This window comes from Mustela erminea, chromosome 2 (assembly GCF_009829155.1).
Source record: "Mustela erminea isolate mMusErm1 chromosome 2, mMusErm1.Pri, whole genome shotgun sequence".
Classification (NCBI taxonomy): domain Eukaryota; kingdom Metazoa; phylum Chordata; class Mammalia; order Carnivora; family Mustelidae; genus Mustela; species Mustela erminea.
In genome coordinates, this window is record NC_045615.1 from 150,164,406 (window position 1) to 150,183,917 (window position 19,512).

The window sequence follows — 19,512 nt, forward strand, 5'->3', positions numbered from 1 at the left end:
ATCTGTTTTTATCATATGTGTTCAACTGCTGTCATTCACCCTTTTATTTGAAATTGCTTTCTTAGAAATTGAGTTAATCAAAGACTCTGAAATAATTATTTATGTTAAATATCATGATGGTCTTAATTTTGTCCCTACACAGTTATAAAAAATTCATATGGCAATTAATATTAATATGACAATATTATGGTGCATACCATATTATATCAGGGAAAAAAGTCGGGTTTGTTTGTTTGTTTCCTTTATGAAACTTTTTTCCTAATCATTTCCATTTTCTAAATAACCTGGTTAAAGTGAAAAACCAAAATTGTTGAGTTTCAGTAAAACTAATTTTATACAAGAAAAATGTACATTTTTTCCACCATCAGTTGATACTAATGATTTCCAGTCAAAGGCAAAAATATGAGAACTTAGAAAAAAGGCTTACCAGGGGATAGTAAATACAATACAAATAATAATAATGATAACTTTAGGCATAAACTCTACCAAATCAGAGCCTAAATCAAACATAAAAATATAAAACATATATGGCACAAATATATAAATTAATTTTATAGAATGGAGACTCTAGGTACATTGGTTAGGACACTAGATTTGGTCATATGTGATTGCATGTATTATCCATACATTCATTCATTCAAAAACAACAACAACAACAGCACTACCAGATACCTATTATTGTCTAAGAACTATACTCAGCGTCACTATATAATGTGAGCAAGATGCTAGATAAAGAAAGTACACTGCTGTCGCGCTCTCCCTGCCTGCAGAAATGACGCAACACCAACACACACAGGTAGATGCACAAGCTCTTGTTTATTCCCTGGTCGATCTTTCTCCTCCCGCTGTGGGGAATTTCCCTTGCCTTATATAGGGCATAACAGCCAATCACAGAGGTGTTCACATGAACAGGAGGTATACAGCCAATCACAGAGGTGTTCACGTGAACAGGAGGTATCTGGGGCTCATAGGCAGTGGTGGCATACGGTGTTCATGTGACAAGCACGAGGTCACGTGTGGCCAGGGCGGATGTTTTTTAGGCTGTCCCTGCTGCTCGGGCTATGTAGCCGGCACCATCTTAGGGGCGCGACCCGGACACACTGCAATTGAAAGGTACACGGCTTTACAAAACCATAAGGCTACAGAACTTGGTGATGTCTTCCTTAAAGAACTGACAAGTAAGTTGAGATGGCAAGGATGACTAGGAAGAATCAGACAAAGAAACGGAAGAGCAATTGATGAGGCAGGAGAATGTCTCTGCTCTGTAGTAGGAAGTCTCATGGTGCATAGGAGAAAAAGAAGGAAGTCCACTGTGCCTGAAATGGAAGTTGAAGACAAGTGATGGAAAGGAGGAGAGAAAGGAAAGTGAGAAACTGACCATGACATGCCCTGCATGGCAATATTAAGGATTTTTGTTTTCTGTCCTAAGAAAGTCATTGAAAGTTTTAAGCAGGAAGGCAAGTTTCACCAATAATCATATAATAGTATTTTCATTCTAAAAAAGATACCTCTAGTTCATTCTAGAGGACATAGTAGGGGAAGGTGGTGGGACAAGTCAAAATTTTGGAAGTTAGAAAATCTTTGCAGCAGTTCAGATATGAACTAATGTGGTTATGATGGATGTAGAGAGATAGTAAAAGATTTAAAGCATATTTAGTAAAAAAAAAAAAAAAGAAAGAGAGAGAGATTGATTTAGTCATGGATTGAATGAGGGGCATAGGAGAATGGCGAGGGATGATTTCTAGGCTTCTTGTTTTTACAGTTAGCTAAATGGTTGTTGCTATTATCTGAAATATAGAATTCTGGGCCAGCATGATTGGGAAGGAAAGGGGGAAGTTGATGAATTTAATTTTAGAAGTATTGAGTTGAAGCATCCCTCAAACATCCAAGAGGAACTATCAGAGAATTAAACAAATATATAGGTGTGGGTCTACAGAGGTCAGCCTTCATGGAGATGTAAACTTGAAAGTTATCTGTACATAGTTGATACTTAAAGCTGTGAGTAATGATGAGTTTCCCAGGAGAGGAAGTATAGGGGGAAACTGTATAGAACCTACCTGAGGAACCCAGGCATTTGAGAAGAAAAGACAAAGTGAGACCCATGTGATCTAAGAGGTAGGAAAATCCAGGGAAAGAGAGTATTACGGAAAGAAAGGGAATTGATGAATGTAGTCAGTGTTGTTTGAAGTGAGAATGAAAATACCTATAGAATTTAATGATATGGAGATCATAGTTAGCTTAGTAATTCTGAAATGGGAGGGGTGTAGGGATGAATACTATATGTACGCAGTGTTAGTTTGGATATATTAATATAAACATTAGGTTCAGGAAATTACTACATTTACTATATAATATGAAATGTAATGTAAAATGAGAAAAAAAAATTCATCTCATCAGCTAGTAAAGGGTTCTTTGAATACATTTACTATTTAAAATTGATAATTCCCCAGTATTCCTGGCACACGATATTACGTGGGCAACAACATAGGATGGTGGTAAGAATTTTGGTCCAGAAGTTATAATGCAATGAGTCAAAGCTACATTTCACAAAATTAGAGGTATGTATTTTTGTGAACCTCAGTATCTTCCTGAATAACAGTTGTAACAGTAGTAACTCACTTATATCTCAGGATTGTTTTGAAGATTCAGAAAGGGAAAGAGAAAGGAAATGCATGGGATAGTATCTTTAATTTATAAAGCTATAAGTAAATAAATTATATAAGACATAGGTTGATCTGATTGTGTATAATAATAATATGCTAAAAAGTGTCTCTCTCTCTGTTTTGACACCCAGTATGGCATCCCATAAACTCTGTCTTTTACCTTATTATCCTCTGTGAATTTCCAGTACTGAATGAATTTCTTGTGTCTTATACATCTTCTTGTTTCACCACAGTGCCTAAGATAATACCTCTGACATGGTACATCATCAAAAATGTGTTTTTTTATTTAAATCTCAGAAAAGGTGTTAGATAAATTTGTTGTTTATTACATGTTCAGACATACCTAGAGAACTTCTGCTTTTGTACTACTGTTCACACAGTAATTATTTCTTCCACTGGCTTTTAGAAGTTGTAATTAATTGAAGCAAGTAGTTACAAAGCAAATCTGTCACTACTGACAGTTGAATCCTTTAAACCATGTTGACACACGTATCTGAAGTTAAAATGCTGGGAAACTGTTATTAAATATACTTATTTGTTCTTTGAAATACGATTGTATTTTCTCTCCTTTCCTAGCTGCTCTCTTTTCTCCTACTGCTTCTACCTTCAGTCAGTTAAGGATGGCCACGTTTCGCTCCGTGCTAAAGGATACACACAGACTTTGCTTAATAAATACCAAGTTGAAACCTGACAGGAATCAGTTGTGCCCCTATCCAGATTGATGGGCCCTTTCCAGGAAGCTTTAATGTGCACATAAAATGTCAACTCTCTGAAATAATTTGCAGAAGATTAGTTCCATGGTGATTCAATTTGATAAGAATGGGTATTAAGAACTACCTCAGTGGACTTATTTGTACCAGGCTGGCTTATTGGTCATTTCCATAAAGATCACTGAAGTGTAGATGATAAACTAGCAGGAGGAGTAGCTTTCAAACCACCGGCCCCCAACCATCCTGACCTGGCAGCCCTCTGAGTGCTCAATGTTTTCAGCTTGCTTAATGTATTTCTCCGTTACATTTATGACCCAGGATTCAGATTTGCAGCTCTCACTGCCAGCCTTTTGGCCTCGAATCCTAGTACCTGAATTCCAATTGTCTTCATCATATTTTATTTGTTTTTAAATGAGAGACCTGTACTATTGTGTGTCATCCAAAAACCAATAAACAGGAGGAAAATGTCAAAATGGAAAATATTTTTTTTTTTTTGCCTGGGAATGGTGGAATCATGGATGATGTTTCTGTTTTGTTTCATTTTTTTCATCAAAGGTTCTTTGTTTTTCAAATTCTTTGGTCACCAGGAAAAAAATATCAAGCAAAATGTATTTGAAATGATGAATGAATACTAATACATCAGCCACACAGGTCCTTAAAACACCCAGAAATAGGAAGACAAGGAATTCTTTCAAACCTAGAAAAGATCTACTATCATTTTAGTTGAGACTATGAGTGTCATCAAACCATCAAACTTAATATATGAGAAAAAGTGTTAAGCGAGCACACACATAAAGAACACTTACCCATAAATAAGGACACATAAAGAATATTTATCACAGCAGAGTAGCTTTTACTCCAAAGATCCAGGGATCAAAGGGTATACTTTTCAAATAACACCCAGTGATTATTTTTTGGAGCTGAGTTTTCATGAACCATTTGCTTTCACCTTCTAAAATCTTTGCAATAAAGCTCACATTCATCCATTTTATTATCTCTTTTTCACTTCCTTTTTTCATCCCTCTGAGCTTAGAAATTTCCTCTCCTTCCCTTTCCCCACACAACTCTCTTCAAATGTTTTCCTGCTTAAAGTCCAAGGAATACAATGAATTAAATTCTAGAACATCAGACAAAGCGAGTTACAAAACTAGGTCTTCAATATATCGGCATCCAGTACGTGGGTGACAGCCCTCAAATTAAGTTTGAAATTCGTTTTTAATAAGAAACTTAAACAAGGATATGATTGCTGCTTACACACACCTCATGGGAAGGAGTGTGGCGACGATTATCTTAGATGAAAATATTGCATAACCCGACACCCACATACCCATGAGGCTGAAAGCTACATAAAGGAGGAACCCTGCTTTTAACCTGTATTTATTTAGCACCTTCCTGAGTGTATACAATAGAGTTGGTGCTGAAGAATGTTGGGGTTTCTCTACTAGATCTCTTACAAGAAGCATGAGGATCCCAACCTCTCCCACATGGTCCTTAGGCTGCAACCCTACTGTTTCCACTGAGGTGCTGACCGCCCCCATGGTCGGCGGAGGGCCTTGTTTTACACATGCGCTGTTGCCCGCAGGGTGATGGGGCTGCCAGAGCTCTATTACACAGCCCTGGCTCTCAGGGCACCAACACTTCCCTCAGTTCCACCCAGGACCTTCCCCAGTGGTCTACGCCTCAGCATGCAAGAGACACACTTGGTATGTTGAGGCCAGAAGCCAGGATTATCTTTCCTTTTTTTTTTTTTAAATTTAAAGATTTTATTTATTTATTTGACACACAGAGAAAGATCACAAGTAGGCAGAGAGGCAGGCAGAGAGAGAGAAGAAAGCAGGTTCCCCACTGAGCAGAGAGCCCGATGTGGGGCTCGATCCCTGGACCCTGAGATCATGACCTGAGCCGAAGGCAGAGGCTTTAACCCACTGAGCCACCCAGGCACCCATCTATCTTTCCTTTTGTACTTTATAAAGCTACCTTCACCCCTCACCCCAATTCTACCAGTGTTTTGGTAAAACCACTGGTGCGTTTAAATGGTACATAACATTTTCTCCAGTAATGGCATAGGAGCTCATGAAGCAGGCAGAGAAGGATTTGAGTGACCAACTGCTGGGAATGGCCTGCTAAGCCTGTGCTGACGGGTGAAAGATTGCTCCAGACTTTGCAGTGCAAGAGAGAAGAACACCAGGAGGTCAACGAGCAGACACAAAGACTCTTTGCTCCTCAGTGTAATCACAAATCTTTATCACTGTTTATCAAGCACCTGATGTGTGACAAGGGGTCTTACTGAAACTCGGAGGATCTGTTTCTGCGAAAGATAAGATATTCTAATCTGCATGCTCTAGGAGGTCACCTAAATATAGCCTATAGACAAAGCATGCACCTCTTAGATCACAGGTGGCGGCCTGGGCTGAGAAAGCTTCCAGGACATTCCCACTGCAGAAGGGTCAGGCATCCAAAGGCTTACACCCTTCCCTCAAACCTTCCTTCACCCCCAGGAGCCTGTGTTACATTATAGCAAGCCAGGTATCAGGGCTGATTTCATACTCTACATTAACACCAACAGCAAACCACATGGCACTACAATCATTTCTTCTTCCAAGCACGATACTCTTCTATGAGTCAAGGTTGATCCCACTAAATTCATCTTTACTTAAAAATGTTTATAAAGCACTTGATTTGAGCCAAGCGTGGTTCTAAATACTTGATTAGCATTCACCCATTTGATTATTACAATTCTAAAAACCGAGTACTTTTCTAACCTCTTTTCACAGATGAGGACACTGAGAAAGATTCCATGACTTGGTCAAGGCCACACAAATAACAACAAATAAAAAGGAAGAGTCAGGCTTCAAACCCAGGCATGCTGACTCCAGTTCTGTGCTGGAAACTACTCCTCTAAAGGCAGGTGCTCCCTCTCCTCATGAGAGCGGCTCCGGATGCCACATAAATAGAAACCTGGCAAACCTGGCCGACCAGTTCACCGCACCTTCCAGGTTAGTCTGCAACCGCAGCCTTACTGCATGGACATCACACGCTTGAACTGGCTTCCGCCACAAGCAATTGGCTACATTTGTTCAGCAATCCTTATCGTTTTGTTCCTGCGCTGATGAAATTGCTCAGATGGGTATGTAAGATCCTCCTGGGTACTTCTAAATACTTCTCTTCTACTTGTATTACCTTGTTTGGGTACAAAGCCAGACAGGTAGAAGAGAATACAAGGTCACAGATTCTGCAGCCAGACTGCCTGGGTGTGAATCCAGACAACTGCTTATTGTGTGACCTTAAGCAAGTCATACCTCTTTGTGGCTCAGTCTTCTCATGTGCAAAATAGGGGTAAGAACTGAATTTACTTTATAGGGTTGATATGAGAATGAAAGTGTATAAGGCATCTAAATAGTGCTTAGTGTGTGGTAAGCATAATGCCGGTGTAAGAGTTATATAAATTTGTGTACTGTGCTATCAGTTTTTATGCTATTAGTTTGATTTTTGCTAATTATTGGATAATTGTTATTCATACATTTTTGCCGTTGTAGAGGTGCACAAAGAGTTTACTCATTGTAAAAAAAAAAAAATATATATATATATATATATATATATATACCCTTTACCTGTACATTGCTGGGAAGAAGCCAGTTAAAAGGTAAAGACTTAAAAATTAGGATATAGCACACATTTCTCTGTGTTAGTTAAAGCCCCCCTCTATGTATAATTCCACCAAGACTTGAGATCCCTTTCTAATTATGTGGGAAGCACACCCACTAAATATTTTCAAGGGTAGAATATCCATGAGATACGGAAATTTGGGTGGATTTTTTTTTACCTTTTGGTTAATACACACACAGAATGAGAATCAAACATATTGAAATGCTCCAAACAAAACATATCCTTACCCATATTTCCATTTATGTTAGCCACTTAAAGTATAATAGCTTGACTTCTGAAATAATGGGCCCCAAAATGTATGTATATATACATATATATATTTACATAGCATAAGCAAGCATAAATAAGCATGGGTATAGAACATTTAATTTCTCATGGAAATGTTATTATTGAGGGGTATTTTAAAACTGATAAAGTGGTAGTATTTGATCATATGTGATTAGTAATATGCTCCCAAACTGAGGTCAAATATAAGATGATTAGTCAAGTTATATCTAATATTGTTATAATCCTGTGCTATTTAGAAATGTCAACTGAGCAGTGACTTCAAAAAAATGACACTCCATTTTCTTATCTTTCTTTTAAATGTCATATGAAAGAGCAAAATAGATGCAGGCTTGAGGGTATTTTGGGTTGTTTACAGTCTAAAGTTTTTATATATTAAAGTCAATATGTACTTGAGCCTCATTTATATAAAAATATATCCCCTGGTTTCAGTGAAATGTAAAACACAAACAAGTTGAAACGGAGCATAAGAAAGATTTAAAGAGGGGACAGTGAGAGAGAAGAAGGAACTTAAGGCCTCCGATTCTGCTTCACAGGCTCATCAAGCTTTTGTCAGTTCTCCATCACACATTCAACTGGGATAGACTGGTCCAAGAAATCGTCCTTTTGTATGGCTCTATTTTTTTAATGTTATTTGACACGTTCAGACTCAGATTCATATCCTGGCCCTGGGAGCTCCTGACATACATTTGCAGATTTCCAAGGGAGTGATGCAACTCCTTTCATGCAACATATATTTATCAAAAGTTTATTTTTATTTAAGATTTTATTTATTTATTTGACAGACAGAGAAAACAAGTAGGCAGAGAGGCAGGCAGAGAGAAAGGGGGAAGCAGGCTCCCTCCTGAGCAGAAAGCTTGATCCCAGGACTCTGGGATCATAACCTGTGCCAAAGGCAGAAGCTTTAACCCACTGAGCCACCCAGGCACCCCATGTTGATCAAAAATTTAAAATGTGACCGTCTCTGTGCTGGGTTTTGAGACAATAGAAATGTTCACGGAAACTGAGAAGAATATACATGTTCATAGTCATAGTCACCCTGATAACTTTTGTATGTCAGAAATATCTATAAGGTATGTTGGAAGCTCATGGGAGAGATATCCAATTCAGAAGGGGTCACTTAGGGAAAGAAACTGGAGGAAGGGAGACAACCCATCTGAGATTTGAAGTATGGGCTCAAGTTAGTGGACAATCTGAAGAACGGAGTAGTAACAAACACAAGCTTTGGAGTCATTGAATTCCAGTTCTCCCAATAACTAGTTGTTGGTTGGGATACCTGCCATACAGAGTTGTTCAGCCTCTTCCCTGTACCAGTGTCTCCAGTCAAGGAATCAAGTCACAGCGAGCCCAAGCTCTACTTACTAACCCACAGCTTACGGAAAGGGCTGTGGCAGCTCAGAGGGAACCTATTTTTCTGACTCGCAGGCACATTTGGGGCTTAAGACACATCCAATATTGGATTAATTAGTTCACATCATTAATCCTCAGATATCTAAAATGAAATTTATCGGACATCTGGGTGGCCTGGTCAGTTGAGTGACCAGCTCTTGGTTTCAGCTCAGGGCATGGTCCCAGGGTCCTGGGTTCGAGCCCTGCATCAGGCTGCCCACTCAGTGGAGAGTCTACTCAAGGATTCTCTCTCTCTCTCCCTCTGCCCCTCCCCTTGCTCTCCCTCTCTCTCAAGTAAATAAATTAATCAAAAAAATGAAGTTTATAATAGTAATTATCTCATAGTATTGTGATGCTTCTGTGAAATAATCCTATAATTTGCTTTGCATATACTTAGTTACAACACAACCAGTATTACTGTCATCACAAGAAAATATGAAAGGAGGAAGATAAACATGAATAAGAGTGGTCACCAATGCCAATATTCTTCCAGGTGAAAGTCTCACAATATGGGGGGAAAAAAAAGATAATATATTCTGAGATGTGGAATAATCTCAAACATGAACTCTTTCTGACATCCTGAATTTAGAACAAGTTACTTTTCACTAGATAAAAGTTTTTCTTTACTTCTTATATATATATTTTTTTCTTTTTTACTTTCTATCCACTTTTTTATTTCTACTTGGAATTTTTATTTCTTCTCCTTTCCTTTCTCACTCAGTGTATAACTGAGTGAGATATAGCTAGCAGCAACTAAAAAGCTTCAAAGCCTACAAACATCCTTATAGTAGCCACTGAACTTTTATATATATTTATATAGATGGCTTTGAATCTGCTAATAGATAAATAAATAAACTTTAATTTTAATTTTTCAGCAAAATAAAGAATGAAATTTCAAATATCATACACTTTGCCCCTGCTGATTCTGTTTTTTCCTCTGGAACTACTCAGACCAGTGCCAGTGCCAAGGAAATGACTCTTTCTGATTAGAAAATAAATGGAAATTGAAGATCTGTCACAATGTATCCAGTAGAATTGCACAAAGCAAAATAATTCTTCAACTCTGTGTTGAAAGGATGAGCTCCCTCTGTGATCATCACTTCCTGGGATTGAAGAGTTCATGGTTGTGTGGTTTGAAATTAAACTGAGTTCAAAAGTGTGAATTTTTTTTCTATTTATCTGTTGAGGGAAGAAAACTGAAAGGACCATACCAGTAAGAAAATTTGTATGACTATGCAGCATAAGTCACCATTAGTAGATTAAGTAACTTCTCATATCATTATATTACGTAGAAGCCCATAAAATTAAAACAGGGACATTATTGTGATTTTAGTCTACATATTTGGTCTTTAGTATTCTGTTATATCATTATTATATTCATGTTGCTGAGTATATATGAAAATTTCCTAAATGTATTATTGGAGGCTATGACATATAGCAATCATTGCTAGTTTATATAGAATATTAAATAAAAATAACAGGAAACAGGGAAACATTTTTATGGTAAATTAAGTGGCAGATGTAAAGAAGAACATCTTTGTGGCTACTTCCAAAAGTTTAATACTGAGACAGAAAAACGTGGTGTTATTCATCAAAAACATAGCATGTTTATGGATAAGAGGGAGCATACATGTATCTCCTCCAACTTTCTGCAATGGTAAATAGAGGCGAGTAAGAAATAATAAAATAATAACAGCATGGGTTTCAGATAGTAAAATATGTTTTTATTTTACAATAGTGCAAAGTTTTCATCAAGTTAAAAAATAATTAGAAAATATTCTCAAAAATAAGACACAAGTTTTTAATTTGGAACTACAACTTTCTTACCTTTAATCATTCATTCATTGTTTCACTCACGATCTTTTATGGCTATATTTCAAATTGTATTTATCTAAAAATAATGTTGGGCCAATTATTGATCTTTTGTTTCTTAATGCTAATAGTTTTTCTTTCCTTCTACCATTTCCCTTACTAGTTTGTGAAAAGATTGTTGTTTAATTGTACAATGCTGCCTTTGGGAAAATATTTTTTTAAAAAGGGGGGAGTGATGGGGTGGCTCAGTCGGTTAAGTGTCCGCCTTTATCTCAGGTCGTGATCCCAGTATCCGGGGATCGAGCCCTGCATCAGGTTCCCTGCTCAGCAAGGAGCCTGCTTCTCCCTCTCCCTCTGCCTATTGCTCCTCCTACTTGTGCTCTCTCCCTCTCTGTCAAGTAAACGAATCAATAAAATCTTTAAAAAAAATACTGACTTTATGGTTGCACAATATTTAGGTGTGATTGTAACTAAACAAGAGAGAAAACATGCATACTGTGACAGAGGCTAAGATGAGGATGCCATAACTACAGGGAATTTGCATCTACCTTCTTGTGGAGAAGGTGAGAGAGACTTCATTTATATGAAGGAGAACTGTTATTTTGTTAGGCCGAGGCATATTGTTTATATTTGTCATGTCAGTTCAACACAGTTGTAGAATGATGTATTCCAATGCTGAGTAACCAAAACAGTGCACTGATTATTTATTAATGTTCTCTGAGCTCCAAGTAGAAGGCATAGAAGGAGATTGGGATGCAGGACGAGGGGAGAAGGACGTCCTTCTCTGTTTGATGTCCCAGATATTATTGCTTAACAGTAGCTGTTTTCTCCAACCCATGTAGGCAGTTCTCCTCAAGCTTCTTTTGACACTTAGAGTGAGTCTCATTATTCTTTCTTAGTGGGACCAGCCACAGACAAATGACATTTCCTTCTCCTGGATCTCAGTTCCAGGTCAGTGGTTCCCTTTCTCAGGGATTCTAGGATCTGACAATGTAAATTCTTTTTGTTGGTGGTGGTGTCGTAAATTCTTTTCATTGTTGTTGTTGTTCTCCCAGACCTGTTTTCAGGAGCTATTAGTTCTGGCTAATATTTCTGTTTTGTCTTTCTGCTCATGTAGGCTTCCAACAGATTTTTAACAAACTCTCTATATTAAATACCTTCTTTTATTTTTTTAAGATTTTATATATTTATTTGACAGACAGAGATCACAAGTAGGCAGAGGGTCAGGCAAAGAGAGAGGGGGAAGCAGGCTCCCCGCTGAGTAGAGAACCCAAAGCGGGGGTCATCCAGGGACCCTGACCATGCCCTGAGCCGAAGGCAAAAGATTTAACCCACTAAGCCACCCAGGTACCCCATATATTAAATATATTCTGCTGAAATATATGTATGGTTTTCATTTTCCTCACGGACGTGAATCAATAGAAATATTTAAACCAAAGTATCTTACTGTTTGGCAAAAATAGTTGAATTTCTGTTATAAATGTTTACTTTATATACTGTAAATCTGCATATACTTTAAAATCACATACAGAAAATGCCACATCATACCAACCTTAAAATACTAAAATTCAATTTACCTCATAATTTTGATACTTGAATATATGACGAATTTAAATTTTTGTGACTCATGAAGAATTGTGTACTTCCCAAAGAGACAATTTTGGTAGAAAAGAATTGGCTGAAATACTAAGTTTCTATTTTAAAATTAGTCAAAAATAAGCAGAAAAATGTGTATCAGTGATAATATTTTGAAAACATTGTGATTTGGAAATAAATATTAATTTATTTTGAAATTCTCTGAAAATCATCATCTAGTCACTTGAAATATTTTGAAGAAAATAAAGCGATGGGAGAGTCACTTGATAGTTCATTTCCTGAAAACATTCTCTGAAAAAAAATGCAAGTTAACTCTGTGAATAAATAATTTGGAAAGGCATTAGAAAACAGGGGCGCCTGGGTGGCTCAGTGGGTTAAAGCCTCTGCCTTCGGCTCAGGTCATGAACTCAGGGTGCTGGGATCGAGCCCCGCGTCGGGCTGTCCGCTCCGCGGAGAGCCTGCTTCCTCCTCTCTCTCTCTCTCTGACTGCCTCTCTGCCTACTTGTGATCTCTGTCTGTCAAATAAATAAATAAATAAAATCTTTAAAAAAAAAAAAAAAAGAAAACAGAATGAAAGCAAAGGAGGAAAATATTCCAAGTTATATGTTCTTTAAGTGATTCTTTTAAAAGTGACAAATCCAAATAGAAATAGAATAATAACTGAAAAGTTGCCAGTTTTCATGAACCCATTTCCTGAAATATTTCACTAATGTATCATGAAAAAACTAACAGGCAATAAGATGACACTATATATCATAAATAACAAAAATGCACAAAATGTTGTCATAATTAAAGAAAGATACTTGGATATCATTAACATCAAAGAAACAGTGGTACCAAATTACGCATGGTTGTAAAAATAAATTTTCAGAAAACAAAAGCAACAACAAACAAACAAAACATTGATTTAATAGAAAGCACAGCTCTACTTGTAATGGTGATGATGAGAAAGATAACACTGAGAGACTTCTAGCCTTGGCAGAGGAATGATATGGTCACATTAAATATCAATTATATATATTGGAGGGGGCACCTGGGTGGTTCAGTCCATTAAGTGTCTGCCTTCATCTCAGGTCATGATCTCAGGGTTCTGGGATTGAGCTCCTCATTGGGCTCCCTGCTTCACGGGAGCCTGCTTCTGCCTCTCCCTCTGCCTGCTGTTGCCCCTGCTTATGCTCACTCTTTCTCTTTCTCGGTCAAATAAATAAACAAAATCTTTTTAAAAAGATATTAATTATACACATTGGATAAAAATTGTCAAAATACTATGTAAAGTGTACAAAAGCAGACCGAAGTTGTAGATGGAGTTAATCTCAAAAAATCTAACTGAAAGAAGTAAAAGAATTACGAGATTGTTTCTCCCTTTTGGGAATTTGCTAGAAGAGTATAATCACATTGGCTAACCAGCAGCACATAATTAGGAGACAATGATGTACAAATTTACAAATTAGCCCCATTCCCGATATTATTCGATTTGCTAACCACTTTTTTATTTGTATCTACTTTGTTTTATACTTTTGTACATTTGATGAAGCAATCCACATTAAATCTTTTGGGGGGAATAATTTAGTAAGTAAATAAATATATAAAAATCATCTTACGTATTTCAAAGGAATTAATAAAGTAAGTCCACTCAAGTCAAAAGGAAGTAGAGGTCATGCACAGGGTTGTTTATGTTTGTCACTGGTGAATACTCATTATGCCTCATTAACATAACAGCTTTTCTCTCCATTCAGTGATCAGGTAAATAATCCCTCATCATCTCAAACTGAAGTAGCTTTCTAACTGCATTCACCCCATCTTACTCCATCAATAACACGTTTTCTCTCCTAAATAATTGAAGTCCACTACTTTCAAGCCATTCTGCTAATCATTCAGCTCAATAATATGTTATCCACACTTTTTTTCAAGTACTGTATCCAATACATCACCACGGGTATTTTTATTTTTATGTCTATTTGTTTTTGTTTATTTTAACAAATAACTCTTCATATACTTAGCACCTTATGCCTCAAATATTTTTTTCTAAAATACCAGTTTTCTTCTCTTTTAAGGCTTTTATTGACTTAACCATGTCATAATCATGTCCCATTGTTGCCCAAAGGGTATATACACTGCTACAAGATAAATTTTTCAAGCAAACAAAAAGATTTTCTATTTTTAAACTTCTGCTGTTTCCATTTCATCTATTCTATAATGCCTGACACTTTCAATCCCTTTAGAAAGTTTTCCAAAATCTCACCTGATTATAAGCAGAAAAAGCATAACTCCTGCTTTTCTCAAGCCAAACCTATTTCTCCAGCCCTACCATTATTCTCATTCTCTCTTACTCCTCACTATTCCTAACAAAAAAGAATATGTTATCCAGATTTGGGATCTATTGAATTTGCTAACATTCCTCCATTTACCCATATTAAAACAATATATTTTTTAAAAGACAAACGCAGTCCCCACCTTGTCAAGCATTCTTTATCAAAATTTATTAGTCACGATAATAATACTATTGACTTTATTGTATTTATTATGAATCTGATTGCTTAATTACATGTGGATTTAGAGTCTTTCCACTTAACTTAATCATCAGTGTCTCATCTGTCTATCTTGGTGGAAGCTCCTAAACAGAATTCTTGGCGGTAACCATTTCTTAAATCTACATATTATTAGTAAAATGCTCTACATATTGATGGTACCTAGCAAATATCATGTGTAAACACAGTTATTATGCATGTCAACTAACAACATCTGACAACAACTTAATTCATTTTGATCAAGAGCTCTTTGATAGACTGATTTGGAATGGACAATCAAATGAATATTTGGAAAGAAAAAAATTTTAAATCAAAATTGTCAAAAGAAAACTACAGCAAGAGGTCTTCCAAATGTGCCTTTGGGGGGAAAAAAAATACCATATGGTTTTAACAACAACAAAATCCAATTCCAGATAATTTTGTGTGTCGAACAGATTGGAGTTTTATCACAAATATGTTGGTTAGCTAGTGCATTCATTTGAGTGTGATTAACTTCTGGATTGTGGCAAACCTGTTTATGTATGAAATTATGGTTTGGAATGATCACACGTTGGCTTGTGATTCAATAATCTGGTTTGTATATAGAAAATCCATGTGCATATGGTATGAATGCTACTTGCAAAAAATATGATTCATAAGAAATGATAGTGTGAGTTTGCAGTGACTTGGTAAATTTGCTGAGAACTTCTTTTGTGACATATGCCCCCAAAAGAGAGTTTTAAATCCTAAATTTTATTTTCTTTATAGACTATAATCAAAAAAATATGAAACCATCTCTTTTGAATTCTCTTCTCAATCTTTTACCTTAATAATTTCAAAAAATTATAGTAGAGACTTTTTAAATGTTGTTGACTAGTCTATGTTCTTATATATAGAATATTTGTAGCATTCACATTGCATAACTTTTAGGAACTTAGTAAAATTAAGACAAACCTTCAATGTATTGAAGTCTGTGCAACACTGGTTAAGTGAAGGAAGGCTTTGAACAAAATGTTTACAAAGGTTTTTTTTAACAACCATTTTCTTTAGTTTCTTACATAGGATGCCATTTTAGTTAGTTAATTAGACTAATTAGTTAGTTAATTGGACTATTTATAAAGACTTCAGTTTCTGGGAATTTGGAGGAAAGCAACAGTAAAAAATTCTTCTGAGAGAAAACACCTTGAAATGTTTGATTTGATGTTTAACTTTTATTTATTTTTTATTTATTTGTTTTTTAAATATTTTATTTCAGAGAGACAGAGAGAGCATAAGAGGGGGTAAGGTCAGAGGGAGAAGCAGACTCCCTGCTAAGAAGAGAGCCCAATGTGAAACTCCATCCCAGGACCTTGGGATCATGACTTGAGCTGAAGGCAGGTGCTTAACTGACTGAGCCACCCAGGTACCCAATGTTTAACTTTTAAACCAACTGTAAATCAAAAATAAATACAGCATATAAATTATTGAATATTCTATCACAGAACTATATTTCACTATAAAAATGTATGTGTTGCCCACCAATCACTTATGTTCAATACCTTGAACATAATCTTTTCCTATCCACGCTGTTGTTGCCATCCGTGAAGTTATTCTCTCACTGTATCCAGGGTGCAACACATTTTTACAAGAGAGATATAACAAAGGCAAAGTACTTCAACCTTTTCTAATATAACAGGATGAAAAAATCAGTGCTGTATTTTTATCCTCCTCACTATAAACCCTGCCAACCAGAAAAGACTCAAAAGTGCTATAGGAAATTAATTCTGCAGTTACTGAGTACTTACCAAATACCGAATAAGCTCCTAAATTTTATAATGAAAAAGTACAGTGACAGTTCCTTTGCATAGTTTTCAAAGGTAGCAAATAATGTTGTCCCTTCTGATTTGACATCTTTCCTGGTATGTTCCCAATAGTGGCAACTATTAAAAAGAACAATACTCTATAAATAGCATAAAGTCAAGAACCACATACTGACTTTGGAAAACATACAATGCCTATTATCATGGAGTGGCCCATAGTATTTTTTTTTAATAATTTAATTTTAAATAGTAAACCTCATCAGTACATGACTGTTTTTTTTTTTTTTTAAATTCCATTTACTGAATATCATGTGAGTTGGTGGGTTCCAAATTTTGTTTTGACTTGAAAAATTTGAATAAAGGACATTTGAGTGTGCTTGGAAATAATATCAGAGGGCGCCGGGTAGCTCAGTTGTTAAGCCTCTGCGTTCTCTCAGGTCATGATCCCAGGGTCCTGGGTTTGAGCCCCACATCGGCCTCTCTGCTCCGTGGGAAGCCTGCTTCTCTCTCTCCCATTCCCCTATTTGTGTTCCCTCTCTGACTGTGTCTCTGTATGTTGAATAAATAAATAACAATCTCAAAACAAAAAAAAAAAAACAGATGTAATACCAGATATATGACCTGAAAAAACAAGAAGTTACTTAGGAGATTTTGAGAGTGATTGTGGCTTTAATAGAAGTACAGCGTTTCTTTCAAGACTTCCATATTTTAGAAAAATTTTAGATTCTTAGCAAAACTAAGAAGAAGGTATGGGGATTTCCCATATATTTAGTGCCCCTTCACATGCATATCCTCCATTATCAATTATCTTCCAATATCATGCTACATTCACTATAATTCATGAACCTATATTGACACATCATCATCACCCAAAATGCATAGTTTATACTAGGGTTCGCTCTTGGTGTTGTACAGTCTATGGCTCTGGATAAATATTGAATGGCCCCCATGCATCATTTTAGTATCATATAGAGTATTGTCACAGCCCTAAAAGCCTTCTGTTTTGCCTCTTCAACCCTTCTAGGTCTCTGCCCCAAACTGGACCATCCTGATCATTTTACTATCTCCACAGTTTTTTTTTTTCAATCACCCATATAGCTGGAATCATAAAGCATGTAGCCTTTCAGGTTGGCTTTTTTCCCCCAGATTGGCTTCTTTCACTTAGTAATATGCATTTAAGCTTCCTTCATGTTTTAGTATTGTTATTTGCTTTTATTTGCAATATTCAAGAGAGGATAACTTGTTCACTGAAAACTTTAAAAGAATAAAATAGAATAATCTATATTCATAAAACCCGATGATACAGACAACAATGATGAAGATGATGGGAAATGTATGTTAAACTTAACATTGCACTTTGAATTGTAAGCTTTCTTTTGTTTTGGTTATCTAAAAGGCACATTACCTGAGCAAGAGGGAATTCTCCAGCAGTCTGCTTTTGTACTTGAGCTACACGATCCGCTGTCCTGGGTCTCCAGTCTGCCAACCTACAATGAAGATTTTGAACTAGCCAGTGTCCATAGTCACATGAGTCCATTCTTTATAATAAATATCTTTTGCTATACATACACTTCCTAATAGCTCTATTTTTCGGGAGAACACTAATACACCTACTTTTTCATTAATTTACATTTCAAACCTGGAATCTCAATCTCTCTCGCCATCATCTATTTATCTATGTGTGTGTGTGCATATATGAATGTGTATATATGTGTGTGTGTGTGTGTGGATATGCATATGATAGAGGTCATGATAGAAAAATATTAATGTAGATATATATATAGATGATATAGATGGATATAGATACATATACAGATACAGACATGGCCAGGAATCTTTGAACAAACCTATCTCTAGTGGTCTAGGGGATTTCAGGTTATTTTCCATGTGATGATGCTTTGTCATCTATGAATACTTGAAATTAGTAAATTGTCCCAAAGAAAGTCTGATAGAACCAGGCTTAAGCCATTCCATTCCCATGAGGCAATTTAAGTCAGTTATAACAGGGAAATGGAATGAAAGGACACAATGTTCCTTTGTCTTTGTTTCCCACATTATGTCATGAGAAATTCTTTCATGCTTGCCACGTTGTGATATCTCTGATGGTGAATAGAGAAGCCAGCCCCTTAGTGATGCAAATGAGAATGAAAAAGTTGTAATTAGATGTCATCACAGTCAATCATCTAAGCATAAAGGAGAGAGGGAGGTTATCTCAAAGGAGAGAAGCAGTGTGTCCAGATTGTGTCCATAGAAACACAATGTCTTTGTCTAGCCTCCTCAAACACAGGGTCTGGAATCGAGGATCAGAAACCAAAACTGTTAAGGGAATAGACTTCATCATCAGAAGAAAAGAAAACAAGCCTCCGTGGTTGTATTTATCATCCCATGCTAGCTTTGTTTGGGAGAAAAACTATCTTCCTTTAAAAAAAAAAAAAAATTACTTCTGATCTGCCTCTTAGCTTTCTAGTGTCTCAGAGTCTCAGCTGATAAAAGAAACTGATTTATTAACAGAAAATGTGGCAAATTAAAAGGTATTTTTCCTAGTATCCTTCCATAATTCCCTTAAAACAGTAAGCTTATCCTAACTCTAAAGATAAACCTTGTGATTTTAAGGGATTAAATAAGATCACCCAGCTTCTAAGTGGCCATGCACTGATTTCTGAAGAAGTCTGATTTTAAATCGCAGGCATTTTGGCTACATACAGTACACTCATCACTAAGCCACCGTCTTTCTGTTTCTCCCTGCTGGAATAAAAATGTCACAAGGCACAGTGCTATGTGTTATATATGTATGTGCTACATATACATCTATCTATAAGGGAAACACTATTCAAGTTAATAAATAGAACATTATCTAGTCTTTTTGTTTTTTAATCTGTCTCATTTGTGTTTTCCATTGGGAAATCAACTAAGCAAGGAAGCAAAAGCAATTGTTATTTTGAGTAAAATAACGTACTTTTGTAAAATTTCATGGTTCATTCGGGACATGAAACTTTCCTCTGCTATGAGTCTTGGCCACAGACCGCTGAGCAGACCAAATCTGAAAAGAACATTGTTTACTTTTGTCAACATTCAGTACTTAAGT

The 19,512-nt window shown here is 36.3% G+C and overlaps 1 long non-coding RNA gene across 1 annotated transcript; it reads left to right on the top strand.

Moving 5' to 3' along the window:
- Nucleotides 1-857: 857 nt before the first annotated feature.
- LOC116584053 lies at nucleotides 858-10,440 on the top strand. The gene is made up of 5 exons (XR_004283040.1): nucleotides 858-896; nucleotides 936-1,178; nucleotides 6,148-6,500; nucleotides 9,111-9,206; nucleotides 9,589-10,440. It is a non-coding gene; the product is annotated as an uncharacterized LOC116584053 (long non-coding RNA).
- The last annotated feature ends 9,072 nt before the right edge of the window (nucleotides 10,441-19,512 follow it).